Below are 20114 nucleotides of genomic sequence, written 5' to 3' on the forward strand. Positions count from 1 at the left end.
CGGTTGAAGTGAACTCTGGCGCAGTTCGACTGCATTGTGAATGCAAGTGGACCGGTGTTAGCAGAGATGATTCTTCCAGCAGAATTTGCGTGAATAATGAAAAATACCAATAAAATGGATCGAGGAATAAATACACGATGACGTCAGCTTCTTGTTTTCATCAAAAGAGAAGAAGAGGAAGTTCTATTAAACTCTTGCGTTTATATACGATCAGCAAAGGAAGTACAGGAAGTGTTCTTTCAAAATAAAATACAAATCAAAAGTACAAATGAGAGCATACACTGCATATATTAACAACCGGAGACTGCTCCAAAAGCAGGAAGTGGACTACAGCGCAGGGCATTCTGTGTGATACAACCAAAACAAAAGTGCATTTCTCATACCTCATACGGAGCCGTCTCAGCCGCCTTGTGTGAAAAACAACATTCTCCATGGTCTTCTGCCTCATCTTCTGCTCATGCCGAGTCCATTGTTGAAAAATGACAAAACAGAAATCTTAAAACCGCTAAAATGTGACACCACTCCGTTTTTGTTTTTATTTCCAGAAACAAGTTGCGCTCAGTATCTTCTTCAGAGATTTTCATGTCGTTTCCTTTAGTAGTTCTTGGTGCAGCGCCACCACAGGCGAGGGGGGGAGGAACAGGTTGACTTGATTGACTTAGTGCAGTGTGAATGCAAACCGCACCAGATGAAAATGGAAACAAATGTTCCGAAATTTGGTCCCCAGTTGAACTGAGTCTACCGGACTATCAGGTGTGAAAACAACCCTGGTCTTTTACTCAAGAAAACTTTGTTTGGCTTTAAGTTGACTTCACCATGAGTGAGCCAACGCTCAGGCGTCAGTATGAGGTCAGTCTTTCTGTGGTCTCTGCTCTTCACTGTGGAGAAATGGTTGGTGACAGGTACCAGCAGCTGGAATCATCACAAAACAGGGAAAACCATTTTAAGTTAGACACAAGATGGTTCAAAGGTAAGTGTTGACGAAATAGTCATTGTTTGGTGATGTCATCCTTAAGTTATCTTTACAACCAATTTTTTTTTCTGTGTGAGAAATTGGATTTTAGTGATGTCCAAATGTTTCCACCAGCTGTTTCCTATAGCAGTAGGTTATCTATATTTTGCTTATTATGGGTTGTGTTTGGTGAATCTTGTAAGAAAAGAATGAGTTCCAAACTGAAAAAAGAACAGCAGCAACAAATCTACCCAATTTTGCTGGTATTGTAAGTATTGTAAGGGATTTTTCTTTTCGCTCTGCACTTTGTTTCACATCTGTTCATGTCTCACACCTTTTAAAGAGTCTAATGGATTTCTGTGAAGATGTGACACTAATGCATTTCTTTTTCCTCACATATAAAAAGAACAAAAACAGAAAATGTCAAACCACATGAAAAAGGCAGATTGGAAAGCACATTTGGGACTTCAAGGATTTTGTCCCTTTGGTTGTGTGCGAGCAGCATACAGGTCCAGCTCATAATAAATATAGTGACAGGGAGATTAGATGCAAAAAGAAAAACTGGGTGGAAGATGCAGAGCTCTTGCAGCAAGTGGAAAATGACAGAACTCAGTTAGAGCTGAAAGGTTTGGTAAGTTGGGAGATAGTCGTTGAGTGTGGGCGCTAGAGGGATTTCACCCTGAAGGAACGGGGTGATCATTTTCTGAGGAAACTCACTGATCTTCATTAACGAGCTTGAATCACTTTAGAAGCTTTCAAAAATGTCATGTGAGATCAAAGTTCATGCTCAATAATCCAGGTTAAAAAAAAATCCAACACAGTTCAGTCAGGTCATCATTCTTTTTTTGCTGAGACGTTTCATCCTTCATCCAAAGGACTTCATCAGTCCAAGGAGCCCCAACAAACTCAGTCCCACAAGCAGCACAAGCACTGTTTTTACCTGGATTATTGAGCATGGACTTTGATGTTTTGAACCCCTTTGGCTATGGCTGCCTCAGAGGAGTCAACGGGGGAGAGAGCGAGCCCCAGAAACCATCTTATCACCAGCAAAACTGGTTGGTTCACAAGGTGAGTGTGCTGCTTATGGGACTGGGTTTGATGAGGCTCCTCGGACAGATAAAGTCCTTTGGATGAGGGATGAAACATCTCAACGAAAAAATAAGAAACCGTCCAAATGACCTGACTGAACTTTATTAGATTTCATGCGAGACCGTCTTAGACTAAACTGAAAAATGCTATGAATATGGCAGGATATATTATGTGTAAAAAAACATAAAACAAGCAAAAACAATGTGTTTTAATACATCCAACAAAGTTAAGTCAGGTCCAGTTAGTCAGGTTAAGTCAGGTGGTGGATCCCACCATGGATTAAACAAAAATTAAACTAAAAACAGCATAATCTTTAGTGAAATACATCCACACTGTTGATGAATTTCTAAATGTTGCCTGCTCCTCACCTTCCATTTGCTTGGAAGAATCCATTTTGTAGCCAGCGGCCGGCACTGATCACGTGACACAATCACTGACCGCATCTAGCCGATGTGAAATAAAAAAACTCACGAGATGTCCTGGAATTGGCTAGCCGACTAGTCAACTAGTCTATTCAACCCCTAGTTTTGAACCACTTTGGCCATGACTGCCTCAAACAAGTCGACGGGGGTGAGGGCAGACTCCAGAAACCATCTTAGTACCATTAAACTGGGTTGACCCACTATGTCAAGGTGCTATTTATAAGACTGGGTTTCCTGTGGCTCCTCGGCCTGATGAAGTATTTTGGTTGAAAGACGAAACGTTTTAAGAATCCGTCCAGAAGACCTGACTTAAGTTTATTTTTTATATGGATTATTGAGCATGGATGTCTTAATATAGTGTCAACTGGGAAACTATGCAGTAATAATGATGTGACTCCTTTAAATGAGCTGAAATAAGCAAATAACTTCCTCTTGAGAGCTTTGAAACACAATGTGACCTGACTTTGGAGCAGTTAGACTTCATATCATCAATAAAGTCTTAGAAATGAACCGGAGCACCTCAGCTTTGTTCATATTAATCCAAGCTCGAAACAAACATGTGCTCCGTTGGAAAGCTGTGGTTTTGAGCTTTAAAGGTGAATGTAAAATTCATTTCCTGTCAAGTGCACTCTGAAATCCCATCCAGGGCTCTCCTGTTGCATAAACCCTGAGCTAACTTTGGAAGTAGAAATCCCTCCAGATGACCTCAATCCTCTCCCACTCTGGCCTCTCCTCGTTCGAGCAGCTTTGCGTTGGTAAAAGAAGCACTGGTCCAGCTTGTTTTTTAGCTCGTTCCTGTGCTCTGCTCTGATTAGCGTTGCTATTCATACCCACCAAAGCTACTCTCTCTGCGTGCTCAACCGGGCTCCTGACGGATGGAGGAGGTCAGATAACCTGAACTGCAAATCTACGGAGAAAGACTGGACATGAACCAATGAGGCAGGCCGAACTTACAGCAGTGAAAGCAATAAATTAGTTCACTCGCCTCTCGTTTGACTCTTTTTTTAAAGATAGCATTACTTTGGCTCGCTAAATGGGTTCATATTTTTTAAAGTGGTATTCTTGAAAAGATAAACAATTATATATCTTGTATTTAGCTCTTTGAACAACCTCAGATTGGATAAAAGGAGATTAGAGGTCAGACTGGTGAGCTAACAGCCAGCCTGATCAAGGCTCAGACCAAGATTGTTTTAAATTAACTAAAAGACCAAAAAAGTCCAATCAAATAACATTTTACAAGCCTTGACATTTGCTGTCAGATTTGTCGAGTTGTTCTGACAGAAATATTGTTTGTGCTTACAAATAAACAAAGTTCACTGTAAACTGGAGAGCATTGCTGAAGGAAACTCAATTAACACAACAGAGGCTGAAATGAACAAAGCACAAGCTCAAATACTCTGATGCATGCTCAGTAATCCATGGTATATCAGTTTAACAAGGTTGAATCTTCTGTTGACTGAAGAAGTCTTTTGGATTAAAAAAAAAGGAAAGGTTTCAACAAATAAAAATCCACCCAGAGGACCTGACTCAACCTTATTAGACAAGCTAACATAGCAGAAACATAGCTAAAATCAGTAAAAGCCAATGCTAAAATTAACCAATCCAATGCTAAAATGAGCAAAACAGCTGCTAAGACCAGCAAAACACATTTTAAAGCTAAAATTAACAAAACAAATGCCAATATTAGCAATACAGGAGCTAACAGAAAAAAAGATGCTCAAGTGTAGCAAAATCATGACAAAATTGTAGCTAAAAGCTAAATGTAATTATAGCAGAAGGGGAAAAAGTGGCAGAAATGTGGCTAAAAGGAGCAAAAGAATAACTAAAAACTTAAAGTGGCATAACAGTAAATCAAAAGTAGTTACAGTGAACAAAAATGAAATTACAAAAAGTCTAATGTTCAATTGATATGAACATTTTGATAGATGAGTTGTTAAAATAGCACAAAGTGTGCAAATGTAGTTTGGTTGTAAAAAGCGTGCAGAAGACACAATCTGAGCACAAATTAAATGAACAAATTAAATGAGCCAGTTTATTAAATTTTTCTGGATTAACAACAACTCAACGTGTTGAGAAGACTCAGAGAGTGATGAAGCTTGCAGCTGAGAGCGGATAAGCACTGTGACATAATGAACTTGGGACAATTGCCTAGAAACAAAAACGCCCACACAAACAGGCTCCCAGATCGGCTTCTGTAAAGGTCTCGCCTCTTCTCCTGGATGATAATCTGATACTGGCTTTGATATCATCACGATGCTGTACAGAGCAGGTGGCTCCAGAGCCAGCTTCTGTCTGCGCTCTAATGCACAAATCTACTTCATAAATGACTGTTTTAGTGTTCTGAGTTTTTGTATCACCGCTAAATAACGTTGGAGATGTGTCAATGGATCATGAGCAAATCCAAGAAATGCAGTTCATGTCACCAACACTGATCATTTCCTGTTCAAACAGCATCACCTGACTGACTGAGCTGCAGCACAAAGGAGGCAGAAAAGACAAAGCCACAACTAAGACCTGACAAACAGCTGAAAATGTAACTACTTTTAATAAATCAGATTTGTTTAGAATGATTAGATGTAAGAAACCCTATTCCTTGGGACAGATGTAATGACTGTGGCTCAGAGGTATGAAACACGCGTCTCATCTAATTGAGCTCTTAACTTATGAAGTTTGTACTCAGTTTTAATGCGAAACTGAAATTGTTCAGATCTTTTGAAGACCAGGACTCGGGGGCCAAATCAGGCCCACAGGTGAACTCAGTTCAGCCCAGCAATGGGTTAATTTTCAAATAAAACTAAATTTTAAACCATAAAACAAAGTTATTTCATGACAATAATTGCTGGACGAGCGCTTGTCTTTCAATAACTGTGGCTCCCTGAGTAATTTCTTTGAATGGCCCTGTTCTATACAAAGGAATTAATAATGAATATCTTACCTGTTGTAGATAGCCTTTTGAATGACCTCATAATTGAGTTTAATTATAACGGAGCGATGAGCTAATGACTAGTGGGCGGGGCTTACGACTAAAGTGGATTGCTGCCATCTTAAAACAGTACCAATGTCAAAAATGTCATAATGGTTCATGAGGACACTGTTTTAAAAAAAACTTAACACCGCTGTCGGCTTTGTAATACGGGTGCAAATAGCAACAGCAGCTGGGTATTTTATTTTTTTAATAAATATAATTCAAATGTCGTGCTTTAAAATTTGAGGCTCAAGTGGTTTAAAGATGGCATTTTAGTCCTAACCCCGCTCAGACTAGCTTAGTTCATCAACGCAGTAGGTTAAACTCCAATGTTTCCCTTACCATTAAACAAGCAGGGTGCTCCGCCCTACCGCCCCCCCCCCCCATTGGCAACTGCCAGCACTGACGTAGCACTAAGCTAGCAGTGCGCAATACATATGCGCTAGCTAAAAAGCTAAAGTTAGTATCCCGTTTCCCCTCACACCCTGCTCGAAAAGTATTGGTACAAACAGCGTGCGCAACACAGACTACCCCCCCCCCCCCCCAACAAAAATCACAGAAGATATGAGCTCCCTGCCAAGGCAAGTAAACTAGGGGAAACACTCAACTTTATTTCTCAAAATTGAGATAGTCTATAAAGTCATCTAGCGCAGGTAAGATATTAACTGTTCACAACATTTCCATAAAACCATCGCTTCAAAAGATCTGACCTACCACATTTATCAGACTATTTTTATCTCCAGTCTTCTCTATTAATTGATTTCCAATCCATCATCAAACTATTTCTCGCCACCTTGTGGAGTGCTCCCTCCACCCTCATAAATACCGAGACACTATGTCACAGAAAAGGGCCGAGAAATGCTATTCTCCCCTTCGGCTAAGACTTCTCGCTGTTCATCTCATGCTGTCATAGAAGAGACTGATGTTGCTGTGAGGAGACCCGGAGGTCACGTAGCCACATGTTCCTCCACTGCAGCTCGACCTCGGAGGAATCAGTAAATTTGCCTCACCTCTGCTGTACGTCTTCAGTGGGCAGCACCCACTAAAAGCTCCTCACGGTGTATTTTATATCAGCCTGAGAGAGAGACAGAGATAGACACATGAGAAGAAAGCGAGCAGGGATTAATTTAGCTTGACATATATGAAATATGGCTTCACATTCCTCAAGGGGAAGGTTTATAAATTGGAGCTTCAGCAAGATTTTATCTCTGAAGTGCAACTTGGACGATGTGCTTGGTCTTGCAAAAAATTAAAAAGAAGCACAAAACTAGGGGTTCGTTCGAGTCGTTTTAAAGGAAGCTACAGCTTGAAGCTCATCAGGGGAAGACAGATGAAAACATGACTTTGCGTACGCTCGGCGATTAGGAAGCAGCAAACGGCAGAGGAAAGTAAAAAAAGAAGAAGGACAAAGATAAGGTTTAAAATGCCGGTATATAACATTGATGAAAAATAGTTACGTAAAAGGTTTACTGTGTAGGCGATAACTTTAAGCCATGAGCTGATAGATATCAGAATATCAACTTTATAATGTGTTTTTTTATTGTCCACAGCTGCTGAGGTCAAAAGGGTAATAATGTTTTAGCCCATTCATTCGTTCAACCTTTATTTATACAGGTTATATCATATCTGCATGTCTTAGTTTCCCTGATGTGTTAGCAAAATATCTGACAAAACAATAGATGGATTTTAATGTACAATTAATGTTTAGTCAATCCAGTTCAAAATGGTCACATCAGCCAACTGGTTTTTGGAAACACATTGACTATAACTGTGTCAGTTTTACAGACATTGAGCTAAAGCTGGTGTAGGAGTAGCAGAGAGTCATTCTTAACAGACACTTTAAGTGCAAACAAGTTTTGCTAAGTTTCTCCGTGATGCATGGGGTCACTCGTTTTAAAATTCACAAGGTTTGACCATAACTCCGCCCCTTTTCATTATAAATCCATCTTGTTTTTCCGTGAAGGGTGGAGCTGGTGTGTGTTCCAGGCATGAAAGGTGGCGGACGGAATGTGTTCCTTCAGCTTTTAGTTTGATTTTACAGTAAACTTATGGCACAGACAAACAAAATATCATTATTGGGTTGTTTTTTTTTCTGTTGACAACTTTTAACCTTAATTTTTTTCAACCCGCTTAAAGAAGCATCATCATGGTGATACCACGATGATGCTACCACAGCCCTCTGTGTGGAGCAGAGAGCTGTCTGAGGGTGCAGATGGTGGGTGTTAAGGGCTTTGCTCAAGGGCCCAGAGTGAGGCAAAAGAGGTTGGAGGCAGGTGTGGTGTTTCACTTTTTCCACCCACATTCTGACGTTGTCAGTCCAGGGAGTTGAACCAGCGCCCTTTCAATCAAAGGCCCACCTTTTCTAACCTCTGCGCCACCACTCCCCATCATCATGGTGGTAAATAATTACCTTTATCAGTAGCACAATCTCAGCAGCGCCACATTTAAGATTGAATAAGACGTTTGTTTGCCCTAATGGTTCATGGATGTTTTTAAATGACGAGATTTTCAACTTCCTGTTGCAGCTAGCATTGCTGCTATGCTGACGCAAGCTTGTATATAAACAGGAACACGTAGAAATTCAGTTTCTACCGTGTGTTTTTTTTTTTTTTGCCTTTCTGTGTAGCAGAAAATAAATCAAGTATTTTTTACGTGTTTATTGTGTAAAGTTCATTATAAAGGGGGTAACACTATCCCGCTCCCCTCACCCCTGTTTTCACTCAATATTTGACTGGCTTCAAGCATCAAAACCTAAACCCATCATAATTTCTTTAACAGTATTATTACAAATGTCACGTTGGTGTTACGCTGTTTAACTTTTGTGCTGCACTGCACACGACGAACACTTGTCTGTGTCTACATGTCTGCACAGGCTGCACACGCTTCACATTCATGTCCAAGCTTCTCTGTGGCTCTTTTGATATTTCTCCATCCACACTGTATGTATTTTTCACACACCCACACACACTTGGACATCCCTTGCCCATGTGTGTTTCCAGTCCTGGACTGAGGTTGTCATGGGAACACATCTTTGACAGTTTTCAGCTCACACCAAACACACACTCAGTACCAAAAACCTCACTCCGGAGGCATGAGAAGAGGCGTTAGAAGGAGAAAAGAAGGGCAGCCTCTTTTTTTACAAGCTGTGGAGGACTGAATGGGTCGAGATTCTGATGATGGGTGGCAAAACGACAAATGATCAGATGTTCAGATTCAGACAGAAGCAAAACAAGCTTGATTCCCAGACATGCTTCAAATGATAAGCAAGGTTTGAACATTTCCAGCAAAACACTATAAAAATGACTCAAACATGATTTAGTTTCAAGGTTAAGATCTCTAACGTCAAAAGGATAATGGTTAAATTTTAGATCAAAGCAAAAATTCCAGTATTTAACCAACCTAGTTCATTTTTATCCATGTAGACGCTCACAAACTGATCTTATCAGAGTCAGAGGCAGACATTCTTTATTGTCATTCGCACCTCATGTGGTACATGTGGTGGAGCGAAATTATGTACACAGGGTCCCAGTTACATCCAACAATAAAATGTAAAAGAAAAACAATGATAACATCTAAGATATGAATTAAGAAAAACATCAACTAAATATACACTAAGCACTAATAGCAGAAAAACATCACGTCGAACATCAGCACAAACATGAACATGAGTCTGTGTGAGCAGATGAGCACGCATGAACACATGAACATTGAAACAGATCAGCAGCAACATGATGTGATTTTTCACAGTGATTATTCTGGTTAGAGATTCATGAGTCTAACAGCCTCAGGGTAGAAGCTGTTCCTCAGTCTAGTGGTTCTACACTTAATGTTCCTCAACCTCCTTCCTGAGGGGAGTGGGGCAAAAAGTGTGTGTGCTGGGTGAGTGGGGTCCTTCATGATGCAGGTGGCCCTCTTCCTGCATCTGGAGGTGTAGATGTCTGTGATGGTGGGGAGACTGACTCCAACAGTCTTCTGTGCAGCCTTCACCACTCTCTGCAAAGCTTTTCTTTCTGCAGCTGTGCAGCCTCCATGCCACACATTGATGCTGGAGCACAGCATGCTCTCCACTGCACACCTGTAGAAGGAGGTGAGGACTGAGCTTCCCAGACCAGCTCGCCTCAGCCATCTGAGGAAGTAGAGTCTGATGAGCTTTCTTGATCAGGCTGGTGGTGTTGTTGCTCCAGCTGAGGTTTTCATTCATGTGTGCACCCAAGTACTTGTAGCTGGAGACCACTTCCACCGCAGATCCTCTTATGTTCAGGGGGGTGTAGGTGAGGTTGTTCCTTGTGAAGTCTACAATCATCTCTTTTGTCTTCTTCACATTGATGTGAAGGTTATTCTCTCTGCACCAGCTCTCCAGGTGTTCCACCTCTTGCCTGTAGCTGGACTCATCATTGTTTGTGATGCATCCCACCACCGCTGTATCATCTGCAAACTTTGCAATATGACAGCCTGGATGGGCAGCTGCACAATCATATGTGAGCAGAGTAAACAGGAGGGGGCTCAACACACATCCCTGAGGAGAGCCAGTGCTGAGGGTTATGGTGGAGGAGGAGAAGTTGTGGATCCTCACTAACTGTGGTCTGTTTGTTAAGAAGTCTAGTACCCAGTTGCAGATGGAGGGGCTTAGTCCTAGTGTGAATAGTTTGTTCATCAGGGTTTGGGGGATCATGGTGTTGAAGGCAGATGTGAAGTCCACAAAGAGCATACGGACGTAAGAGTTTTTCTGCTCCAGGTGTGTCTTCTGTCTGAGTGTTCTCAGGATCTAGTGGTGCATTGTGGGTATTCTGGCATTATTGGTATTGCCCACTTGTCTGTGTCTGCATGTGTGAATGTATTTGTCTGTAGATTTATAAATATTGTACAATATAATATATATAATAAATCTGTAAAATATTTCATGAACCAAAAGACAGATTTTGTTCAAACTCTCAGACACAAATGACAGGATGGAAATAATAAACTTTTAAAGTCAACCCAATTCAAAATGTTCATGGGGGCAACGTGCATGCTATTAAGCAGCTTTTATTTAAAATGATCTGGACAGAACTTTCATTTATAAACTACAACAAAAAAAAAGATAAAGAAAGATCTGGTTTAGTGTAGACGGGGCCTAAAATGTCATTTTCTCTTCTAGGATACAAAAAGACCTGCTGACATTTTTCTTTTACATCAGACATATCAACTTAAGGCCCGAGGGCCAAAAGTGGCCCTTGGACAATCTCTATCAGGCCTGCAATATCCTTAGTTAAAAAAAACACAACTTTTTAAGTAAAGATTGATTTAAAAATTTTTTAAAAACAGCAATTTATCAATGAGACAGAGAGAAATTTAAATAAAACATCTTAAGCAAAACTTTTTTAAAATAATTTTTAAGTCACTGTAGTTCCAGAACTAGACTGAACCTTAAAGACTTAGAAACACAAATATATCAGTTTGTTTTGCATAGTTCCACTAACATGTATAACATGTTAAGCTAACATTTGTAATATATCGTCACAAAAGCCAGTTTACAGAATATGTCTTTTATCCTAAAGCATGTTGGAAATACCTTGTTTTATAAAGCATGCTAACTATGCTACAATAAGAACAAAGGTCTTCTAGATCATCGGTCATAAAGAACATTTATTTTCCAACTCTCTATGCGGCCCTTAGATTGCTTTAAACATCTTAATGTGGCCCTTTGGAAGAAAAATGTTGCCCACCTCTGTTTTACGTTGCTCTCTTGTTCACATGTATAAGAATGATTAAAGAATATATAAAATATATGCCAAGTAGAATTTTCTAAGAAAGCATGCAAATGGCATCAAAGCCTTTAAGAGCTACGTGGGGGAGAGAAAACCACTGACGACCTTATGAATCATGCACTTTACAAGTAAAAACACGAGTGAGTCATAGGACTAAAACATCCTCCAGTTTTGCTGCTACGTGAATTTAAAATCACAATGGTGAAAAACAAAGAGCATGGAAAGAGGGAGGACGGTAATACATCAACATCCATGTCAGTAATGAAAGAGAAACCCGACGCTTGGGGTGGAGAGGGATAAATAAAGGAACGAGGGTGGTGGATAATATTATCTCCGCACTGCCTGTCATGTTCTGCTGGGCAGTGATGTCACTCAGACTGCAGCGTGGTCCACCCTCCGTTTACTACACACAAATACTCACAGAGACGCAACACACCCATACTGCAGAACATTCATTATTAAACAGGAGGCATATATATTTCTATCCACAGCAAAAAATGGCTCGTCCATGCACAAGGTCAAAAATATACGTGAATAAATGTGGTGCTTGTTAAAAGAGTCTGTTCTCTTTGACTCATCTGAGCTCAGGGAGAGGAGTAAGGCACCCGAATGGGTACTTAAGTTTTTGTTTTCCTCTCTGTGCACAAGCTTAAACTGCACACTGGTGTCTTTGCTCCCTGAATAAATAACTCGAGGAGACAGAAGTGGTTTGCAGGTACTCTGTTCCCATGTTGCTTGATGTCACACTAAACCCTGTCCCCATTTTCAACCTCAGTTTACTCCCCTCAGCACTTACGCCCTTCGATATAAATAGACTCACATCCAGCCCGGATCGTCTCCATAACCCCCTTGTTTTTCAGCTGTGATCAGGCCTCACCTGGTGTTTCGTTTACGGTGTGCACGGCACGCTCTGAGAGTGTCACAACGCTTTTGTCGGATTGGATCTGAAAATGCTTAGGCCAGCTCATCAAAGAAAAATACCGCAATACTTCAATGGGAGGCCAAGGACACGCTCACTGTGAGCGTTGGAGGCTTTTAAATCACAGGAGGTGAACGGCGTGTACCACGCTGTAAATGTAGGCTGCCCGTCTCATCTGTCAGGTGGCTGCACAACGCTGACGACACAGAACCCGAACCCTCCTCTGAAGAGGAAATGAAACTTCTGAATGTAAAAACGTTTTTACCTAATCGTGTTTTGTTTCACTGCAGCCCCACTCATCATTGCCTTTCTTCATATCAAGGTTTTTTGTTGTTTTGTGGGAGATTTTAAAAGATTTTGAGGGTGATTCAGGAACAAACGGGGGGGGGGGGGGGGGTGCATAATATAGAAAAATATAGTTTCTGAATTATGTATGTCTGGCAAACAAATACAAAAGACCTTATTATTAATTTTAAAAAATAGTGTTTCCAGCTAAAATGCAGTGTTGCTGCGGAGTAATTAATGAGTGCTGAAAACTGCAGACAAAGCTGAGTTGATACATTTTAAATAGGTACAGCAAAGGTTAAAGCAGCAAAACAAGTGCTAAAGCTAAAAGGATCAAAACAAAGGCTAAATGTTGCAAAACAGCTGCTAATGCTAAAAGTGGCAGAGGGTTAGCTAAAAGCTAAAAGTAGCAAAATAGTAGGTAAAAGCTAAAAGCAGCATAAAAATGGATCAATTATGCAAAAGCAAATTTCAGAGACCTTTTTTAAAGTAATTGAAGAGATTTTTTTTTTGTTTCATTTGCTACAATTTAATCAACATTTTCATCCATCCATTATCTTTACCTGCTTCTCCCTTTTCAGGTTACAGATGTCACTGGTGCCCATGTCCAGCTGTCCATGTGTGAGAGACGGGGAACACCCTGGACTGGTCTCCAGTCCATCACATGAGCTAAACATTTTGAAAAGTATAAGTTATAAAACAACATAACCTCAGCCCTCTAATCCCGACAGAGCAGAACATTTTTGATATTTGGACAGCTACAGCTATAATATAACGCAAAGTATGCAGAAGCAATGCAATTGCGAAAACCATACAAAAGAAACTATGAAGATGAAATTAGTATTAAATGCTGACTAACATTCCCTAAAAAGCACAAAGTTTGTTTTCTCAGTCATCCAGGTATATAACAACAAAAAAGGTTGAATCATGTCATCTGGACTTCGTTTTTTTCGCCCCTCATCCAAGAGGCTTCGTCAGTCTGAGGCCTAGCCATCTGGTATTACCCAGAAGCCACCCTGACTCTTGTGTTCCAAGCCTGCCTCAGATACCCCTGAGGTCTGGCCTTTTCACTAATGGTTTCAAAAACACAAAGTTTGTTTTCTCAGTCATCCATTTATATAACAACAAAAAAGGTTGAATCATGTCATCTGGACTTCGTTTTTTTTTTGTTAAAAAGAAACGTTTCGCCCCTCATCCAAGAGGCTTTGTCAGTCTGAGGCCTAGCCATCTGGTATTACCCAGAAGCCACCCTGACTCTTGTGTTTCAAGCCTGCCTCAGATACCCCTGAAGTCTGGCCTTTTCACTAATGGTTTCAAAAACACAAAGTTTGTTTTCTCAGTCATCCAGGTATAAAAACAAATGTTATTACAAAGCTTTCTATTTAAAATGTGCAATACAGACAAAACAGAGCAAAAGCTCTAAATGTGCAGGTTTGCAGATGATGTGATGTTATATTTGACGACTGATGCATGTGAATCAGTGTGCATGTTTTCCTTCAATAACTTGACCAAAGTCAAAATGGCTGTCTGGGAAATAAAAATAGTTGCCCACCCTTAGATTAAAATCCCATAGAGTAGAGATAAAACATGCACTGACCTCAGCTGAGTAAACTGAGTAAACTGCACTAGGCTGACACATTTTCTCATGTTCAGGTTGTCAGTCCTAAAAATTTCTGGAATTAAATTGCAAAAGAACAAATGTAACCATTTTTATTCTTACCAGGAGAAAAATTCTGGCATAGATCATTTCCGCTGGCAGCTGTTGTGTGGAAGGAAATATGCCAAACTATTTAAAATCATAAACGGCATGCATTTTGTTTACTTGTTTACTGAACATGCACGTCTTCCTCGCCCCTCACTGCAGTCATTTATTTTTCAGTTCGAGGTCATCAGCTGAGCTTCCCACACCCTCCGTCCTCTTGTTTTTCCAGACTTCTTGGGTTTCTTCTTCATTAGGTTCAGGCCAAGCCTCATCACCTCAACCTTGTGGCAAAGTAAGCCAAGCAGAAGTGTTAAATTTCATGGCACCGAGCATTAGAAGACGAATGTGACGTCAAACTAAAAGGAGAAAGAAACAAAAGCCAAAAGGTACTTCCTTGGTTTTGTGAGATGAATTGATTTTTCTCTGACTGCTGACAACAACAAAAAACAACATGTTTTCCCTTTTATTGTATGACAATTTGTTTATTTGTTTTTCCCAGATAATTCAATTTAGTTTATTTACAGTATATAGCACCAAGTCACAACAGAAGTCATCTCAGGGCACTGAACGGAAACATTTGTATAAAAAAATAACAAGTTATCATTATTTATCTGAGGAGCAGACTACTTTGAGTTTAACTTCATCGCAGAATTCTCATCTTGAGCGAGCATGAAGGCGACAGTGGAAAGGAAAAACTCCCTTATGAGGAAGAAACCTCCAGCAGAACCAAGATCAGGACAAGTGGCCATCTGCTTCAACCGGCTGGGTTTGGTAGGAACAGATACACAATGGCAGGTCAAGAATCACGTTAAGACAGAAATAATATAAATGAAAACTAATCAGTTTTAACAATTCATTTAAGGAAATTACGTCAATTTGTCCTCCAGTAGTCTAAAGCCTATGGCAGCATAACAAACCAACCCTAACTATAGGATTTATCAAAAAGGGAAGTCTTAAGCCCAGTCTTAAAACTGGACCAGGTGTCAGCCTTATGGACAGAAACTGGAAGTTGGTTCCACAAGAGAGGAGCCTGATAACTGAAAGATCTTCCTCCTATTCTGTTTCTGGAAACTCTAGGAACTGCATGTAAGCCTGCAGTCTGTGAGTGAAGTGCTCTGTTAGGAAAATATGGAAGAATAATTCAAATTGAATTCAATTCAAATAAAAAAAATACTTTATTAATCCCAAAGGGAAATGGATTGTTGTTGTAGCTCATCATCCTGGTTAACTGGTCACCATTAACTTCACACAGACTCTCTCACTGGTACATTTTCATCTTTAAATCACTTCTTGGTCTGTTGCCTTCATACATCTCCTCCTTCATGTCTCTGCGTGAGTGCAGCTCCAGCGTGCGCTCTCAGGACATTATTACCTGCAGTGTTCCCTCAGTGAGGACTGAACTAGGCAAAAGAGCATTCTCCTACTCCGCTCCTGTTTCCTGGAATATCTTGCAAAAAGACCTGAAGCTCTCAACCTTGACCTCTCTAAGTGGCTTTAAGAATCTGTTGGACTCCTGGCAGGGACCAATGCAGACAGTTCCTGTTTTTAGTTTTCTACATTCGCCTTAGAATCTTACTTTTTTTGCCATCCTATTTGTAAAAAAAATAAAAATTTGTATGTCTTTTAATATTTGTCTATTGTTGTCGCTGTTGTCCATTGTTGTCATCATTCTTTGTTGAAATCAGGTCTCTCTTGTAAATGAGTCCTCGAAGCTCAATGGGATTAACGTGCCTAAATAAAGGTTGAATGAATCCTGGTTTCATTAGAGTTGTTATAGATGCTGTCTGTAGGCAGGAAGGGTCTCTTGTAATAGTCCGTCCCACAGTGGATCAGAAGAAACTGGCTGCAGATTCCGATCCGTCCACCCTGGATCCAGCAGACCTCTCGGTCCTCTTGGGCAGCAGGACTGCTTGAATGCTGGGCAGAACTCCTCCCCGAGTGAGGGCCACTCCTCCCAGCAGCCTGCCGAGTCCCTCGTTCCTGCAGATAAAACTGCAGGTATTGAGGGATGATCCTGGTCCTCCCGCTGTCACAAGCCATGTTTTCCACCAGCTCCAGGTTCTCTGCGGTCAGGCACTCGAGCACTGCCACCAGGTAAATGGGAATGCATCCACAGCACCTCCTTTTCAACTCATCTGGGATTTGGAGCTATAGCTGAGGTATTATTTGAGTTTTTAAGATGTTAATCAGCTGCTCACAGTTGTAGAAAACCACCATCGTTGTGATGGTTACGCATCAGAACAAATGTCCAAAAGAAAGAGGTTTCAGTAAAAATCCTTCCAGCTGCACAGCATCTGATACCAGAGGAAGTTATCATCCGAAAAAATTGATTTCCATACAGAAAAAAAGAGGAATCAAAGTTTTATGATCTCTAATATAAGATGGAGCTAGGTTGTTGAGGGCTTTGTAGGTTAAATTGCAGATTTTAATTGCCCCTCGCTTCAGTTAAAACTCAGCAGTCAACTAATGATGAGCTAATACAAAATTTCTCAAGAGAGCAGGAGAATGAGCCATGAATTATAGGTAGAAAAACATTTCCAGCTTTAACCATTGTGTATACAGTAAAAGTACTATAATATATTGCGCCATACTAATTGTAATTGTTATATTGCAGCTTAACTAGAGAAAAAGTCCCAAACTGTCTGTTACACCCAGTGTATTCTTATTCTTTTTTTCTCTACCTAAAACAAGTTTCAAGATATGTCAGCAAAAAGTAGAAGCATATCTCATCTTCTGTAAGAAATACATTTATAAAACGTGTTAATCATTGCTTTCAATGTGAAGGACTTCCATGTTCCAATTGGTGACTTAGACCCCCCTCTTTTGTACTTGACAAAATGTGCACACTCTTTTTTTTTTTCCCCAACAAAGTCCAATTCAGTCCCTCTGCCAGCCTCACAGAGCTCATATTCAGTCTCTGAGCCCCTCCTCTGGCTCTCTGACGTCAGGACGCTCTGTGAATGTGTGCAGCATCCATGTCAGCGCCTGCGTGGCTTGTCTGAGGAAGAGGAGGAGGGTTGCATGAGCGTAGGAAGGCAAGAGACGTTGGTGTGAGGTGGGCTTCACGCTGTGATGTCACAGGAGATGATAGGTTTGAAGACACTGGATCAACACCAGCTCCACAGCATCCTCATGGCTGAGCGCAAGAACACGTGGGCTCATTTTTATTATTTTTTTAATTTAGCTGTTTTGAATCATGGAAATCACAGCCAAGAGGGCTGACGGTCGGCCTTTGAAACATACCTATTGATCATGGGTGTTTGTAATAAAAGCGGGTGACACAGGTGAGCAGGTCACTAACAGACCTGACAACTATGAATCTGTTAACCTGACCTGTGTTGTTGTAACCCAGCCCCTAAAAACATTACAAATCTACTCAAACAGGCTCACATTGAACCTTTTAAGGTCATTCTGTACTTAGGAAACACCCTCAGCTGATAAACATCTAAACAAACATACAGCGCCATCTGGTGGTTGAAGGAGCCTTTATTATTTCTATTTAAGGATTTTGTTTATGGAGATGAAGACATTAAATGTCACAGATTTCTTTATAACTTGACTTTCTTCTCATTCTACAACGAACAAACAGATACGCTTTTAAAGAGGTAGTTGAGGTCTTTGAAGTGGAGTTCATTAGAAAAGTTATGAACAATTAGTATCTTATCTGTTGCAGATAGAGCTTTGAAGAAACCAGGCTGTCAAATCCTCACCGAGTACCAGATATCAGATGACTAACTAAACAAATGGTGTCATACAGCTAATGTAGCATTATGTCATTTTTGAGAAAGAGTTGTTTGTAAAACCTGAAATGTGATACCAAAAGGGGTGCCCATTTGGCTAGCCATTAGCCTGGATGAGGATTTTTCCACACCCCATGCCTGATGCTACCGTACCACTGATAATTATGCTAACTACTGATAACCATGTGACAGAACGTCACTTCCTAAATGAATAGTTTATATCTTACGACAACTCATGTTGTCTTGTCGCTCTGTTGACTAGCATTTAGCTTGTCAATCGGTTCAAGACGTTCTATTTTTGTTCGATGAGGGTGTTCAAAGAGCTAAAATTACTTCCTGCATGGTCCCTGGTAAAACTGTAAAAAATAAACTAATCTAAAACAGCTGGAGTCCCTAATGAATGAGTTTCTGGTTTCTTATTCAGGTAAGGCAACTTTTTTTAAAGTTTCTAAGACAAAGGAGATGGTCATTGACTCTTCAGTTGCAGCTCCTGTGGTCGTTAACGGTGACGCTGCTGAGGTGGTGCATCAACATACATTTCTGGGAACTGTTCTCGATGACCGTTGATGCACATGATGTGAGCTCACTTTGTAAGCAGGTCCATCAGAGAATCGGAAGCTCTGCGGTTTTATTGTTGATTCTATGTTTATGAGAATGTTTTATTGAGTCTCTTTTAACTTTCACCTTCATCTGTTGGTTTAGATCATATGTGCCAAACTCAAGGCCCGGGGGCCAAATGTGGCCCTCGTTGACATCTTATCTGGCCCCAACATGATATGTGAAATAGGGAAGCACGATATTGCATTTTTAGCTGATATCCGATATGTTAAAACTCATTTGGCCGATAACCAATACTATATATATACATTCCTTTGTCAGAACATCCATCCATTTTCTTTACCCGTTTATTCCATTTTGGGTCACGGGGGTCGCCGGTGCCCATGTCCAGCAATCACTGTGCGAGGGGCGGGGTACACCCTGGACGGGTCGCAAGTCCATCACAGGGACACATAGAGACAAACGAGACAAACAACCATTCACTCTCTCTCTCTCTCACCTAGGGACAATTTAGAGTTAGAAATCAGCCTAACATGCATGTTTTTGGTCTGTGGGAGGAAACCGGAGCACCCGGAGAAAACCCACGCATGCACGGAGAGAACATGCAAACTCCACCCAGAAAGGCCCCTGGACCGGGGTTTGAACCAAGGACCTGCTCGCTGAGAGGCAGCAGCTCTACCAGTTGCGCCACCGTGCTGCCTGTCAGAACATTGCCCTCTTATTTATTTGCTACAAAAATGGTGCAACAGCTGTAAGAGCTGGTGACATATATTCAGTTACAACCATATGATATGCATAGCACTTTAACTTATATTAAGTGAAAAGTGTTAAATATTATTTATTAGCATTAGTCGCCTGTGATGCTATCTCTTGTGGAGGTTTGTTCCAGGTTCCTAGCTACAGTGTGGGATCCTCTGCACTCCTGTGCATGAAGGACAGACTTTTGAAGTTCAAAGTTTTTGTCTATCCATTGTGCCGTAAGACTAATCATGCTAACGGTGCTAACACGACGTCCAAATTTCTGTGGTAAAACTCACCCAACGTGTCGTGCTATCGGCTGTTAGCTTCTCAACGACGTAGGAAATGACGGCTTGTAACTCGGGTAACGTTACGTCGGAAAAATATCTCCGACTGCGGACGATGTAGCGAGGCTCAACGTAGTCAATAAATCTTCAGAATCCGACATCCTCAACAACGAAAAATAAAACTTCCACACCGCCATTTTGAATTTTACTGTCCACCGTGAGGCGCTCGTGATGTCATCGCGTTTGGATGCCGCTACAGACAAAAACAGCACCTTTTATATCGGAGTTATTTTAATAGAATGGCCGATGTCAGATATTGAATTTTAACGCCAATATCGGCCGATACCGATACCATGCCAATAATATCGTGCATCCCTAATGTGAAACGTAAAATATTTCTGTTTTTAATTATTTTTTCAGTAATATTTGAATATGATGTTGAAAGCACAACAGAGAACATCAAATGAGACCAATCACACTTTTGTTGAGGAACCAAGAAAATATGTTGGGTATCTGATTTGAGTTAATGTAGATTCTGAAATTGACCCTTAAGTTTGAAAAAGGTTTTAATTTCGGCCCCCTTTTGTAAATGAGTTTGACACCCTGGTTTAGATTGTTAACAAGCAAAAACAGGAACGAACTCTCCGGGATTGTCAGGATGTGCAAAACTGCTGACATAGTTCTACAGAACCTCACTGACCTACACAAGA

Source organism: Nematolebias whitei, chromosome 15 (genome assembly GCF_014905685.2).
Source record: "Nematolebias whitei isolate Nwh7 chromosome 15, NemWhi1, whole genome shotgun sequence".
Lineage (NCBI taxonomy): Eukaryota > Metazoa > Chordata > Actinopteri > Cyprinodontiformes > Rivulidae > Nematolebias > Nematolebias whitei.